This window comes from Limulus polyphemus, unplaced genomic scaffold (assembly GCF_000517525.1).
Source record: "Limulus polyphemus unplaced genomic scaffold, Limulus_polyphemus-2.1.2 Scaffold117, whole genome shotgun sequence".
NCBI classification, from domain to species: Eukaryota; Metazoa; Arthropoda; class Merostomata; order Xiphosura; family Limulidae; genus Limulus; species Limulus polyphemus.
The window spans coordinates 176,004-179,476 of NW_013665727.1; positions in this window are offsets into that span (position 1 = coordinate 176,004).

Here is a 3,473-nt window from a genome sequence, read left to right on the forward strand (position 1 = left end):
GAACAAAAATTCAGTTTGATACTTTAAAAATTAGTCTATATTGTTCTAAACACAAAAGAGCTCAAAACATGAAAATAAGAAAATACCGTAAATCAAAGAAAGGTTTACTGTTATTTAGTTTGGTTCAAAACCTACAAAATCTTCATTGCTTTCACTGTATTTTTATTATTATTTAGGGAGCCTTATAAATAGATATGTTTTTAAAAGAAAAAAAAAGCTACTATTGTTATAAATAACACATTCAGTTGAACTAAACTATGCATGCCTATTTAAATATATTTACACATGGCTTGTGTATATCTTATATATACATATATATTATTCATACTTTCGGTGTATAGGACGTAAGCAGATTTTGACATCACATTTTGGGGTAAAAAAGTGCGTCTTATACACCGAAAAATACGATATTTTTCCCGTAAATAATTTAAACAATAGCGATTGTTTAATAAATTGCACTGTAGGATAAATTATCAAAAATATTTTTGACATGCCCTTACGAACATAGTTACATGATTTATAGCACTCTAACTGTCACTAAACTGCACTATCAGATTGTATAAAACAGTCTTGTTTGTGTGATGTAAGGGAAAGTGAGGTAAAACGTTTCTCTTTGATAAAACAGCCACCCCTATATATCATCAGTTATGACATTCTGTCATCACAGTGAAATATGTGCAACCTTAGCTCATGTGACCACATGCATACGGAAATTAGCAAATGTTTTTTGCTTGTTTTTGAATGAGTTTGATCTAAGGTAAGAATAATATGCAACGTTTGCTCATGTGACCACATGCATAAGGAAACTAGCAGAAGTTTTTGTTTGTTTTTAATGAGTTTGATATAAGGTAAGAATAATGTGCAACCTTAGCTCATGTGACCACATGCACTAGGAAACTAGCAGAAGTTTTTTGTTTGTTTTTAATGGGTTTGATCTAAGGTAAGAATAATGTGCAACGTTTGCTCATGTGACCACATGCATAAGGAAATTAGCAAAAGTTTTTTGTTTGTTTTTGAATAAGTTTGATCTAAGGTAAATACTTTGAAAATGTTATGGTTACGTAGGCAAATATTTATCTTCGTTAATTTCAAACAATGGTAAATTATAGGTAGCTGAATATGGTGTGAAAGAAAAACTGTTCAGGTTCACTGATTGTTTATCATGCGATTGATTTACGATAAATAGTTTAGGGTAAGACGTCTCCCCCCCCCCCCAATGGGGCCTTCTTACCCTAAATCAATTCCGTAAATGTTCTCACAGGTTTTGGCCGCAAAGAAAATCTTGGAAATATTTGCACTAGTACCACGCTTTTTGTCGCTATTGTTCTAGATAATGCGCAAGTTACCGAGAATATTTAAATCATGACTTAACTGCAGTTGTTAAATGCGGAATTTATTTTAACTTACAGTTGTTATGAATTAGATGGGGGCCAGTTTACCCCATCATTGGGGATCAGTTTTACTCAACCTTATAGGTACAACGGAATTCAATCATAACAACTACATTTTTTTAATATCTAATATATATGTATATATATATATATGCCAAATCTTTATTTTAACTAGAAACAACGTCTATAATAAAGCAGGATTATTTTTTGAATATTTTACTTTTTTCATGACCTTTCATATTTATAAGTGAAAATCGCGTTCAGAGTCAGGATGACCGTCTTATACCACTTTTCCCTACTGTTTTCATTGTAGACATAAACGTAACCATGAAAATATTTAATATCAAGACACAAATTTTTACGAAGTTGGAGTATAGTTATGAAGATAGTATTTGTGAAAAGAGATGTGTCAGCAGATATGGGCTCCTATCGCATAAGCGCTGGAAGCACAGTCGACAGTCCAAATGTTAAGGGTTCCCCCCTACTCTGCGTCATCTTCGATTATAGAATGACTGCCGACAAATTATTATCAAGTACTGTATGTAAATAAAGCTCACTCTTATACGTGTTTTAACATAACTAAATCTAGAACAAATTGAAAATGTGTATTAAGTGCACTGTATGAATGTCCTTCTTGTGGACATCTCATCATATATACGCTATAGACTTACTGTGAGATATTAGATAAACGTAATATGATAACAATAACATTTAGTTGTTTCAAAACTACGGCCCCCCAGTGGCACAGCGGTATGACTGCTGTCTTACAACTCTAGAAACCGGGTTTCGATACACGTGGTGGGTAGAGCACAGATGGCCCATTGTGTAGCTTTGTGCATAAATTCAGACAAACAAACATCAAACTGCTAAACAGTAAAAATATGTACATATTAAGATTCCAACGGTTCACCGGCATTATTTACTTGTTTGTTTTGTTCTTAAGCACAAATCTACACAAGAGGTTAGTTGTGCTGTGCCCACTACGGGTATCGAAACCCGGTTTTTATCGTTATAAGCTGAGACACGGGGGAATCACCGGTATTTATGAGGCATACTCGAGTTACATAATTCAACATTAGCTAAAATGTAAAATAAATGAATCATGTAACAAAACTATAAATTATAAACCAAGGTTTAGATATAAGTTTATTGTGTATTATATTCTGAGTTATACACTACGTTAATGATTTTCTTGCAGGCCATAATTTCATTTTCGAATTGAAAAAAAAAATGTTTTGCAGCTTTCACTTTATTAGATTCGCTAAATTACTTCAACAAAAATAAAATGTTCGTTTTTTTGAAATATTATCATTACAAAAAGAAAAGAAAAGTGGATAAAAGCTTTCAAATTACAGAAAATATACATATGATTATGTTTATACTAGAATTTTGCTCGTGAAAGTAACTGAATGTTCTAAACTCTTGTATGGCATCACCTGAATCTGAACAGCTGTAAGGGTATCTGCGCTGTGCCCACCACGGGAATCAAATTAAGAAATTAGCTAATATGCCCTCAAGTTTACCGCTGATCATGGGCTACACTTTGGTTGGGAACGTTACTTACGACATTTTTGCAACATAAATTTCTAGATTATTAAAGTAATATTTGTAAAATCTTCCAGAATCTCAGTTTTTCCACAAGTTTGACATACACTTGTTGTTGCTTACAATATATTCCTGGTCTGTTAAACACTATAAAGAGTTTTTGGTTTGAAACAAAATAAAATTTATGTAAGTTTCCCTTTTATTTTTTATTCTTGGTTTGAAGCCAAATTACAATGACTGCTTATTGTTTCGCATAGACTGCTCAGTTTTATGTACAGAAAAAAACAATAACAAGCAAATTGATAAATAAACGTCTACTAAAAATAATAAACAAATTTTCTCTACATTTTTTGTAATATATCCAAGACATTCGGTATAAGATAAAAGCGAATAAACATATTTTATCAGTTAATCATTTATCAACTTTAAATTACATCCAAGTTTCCCTTTATATTCTGATTGTCTGTGTTTTAGTAATATCGGTTTTATATTATTGTCCTTCCTTTAATGATAAGGCCCGGCATGGCCAGGTGGTTA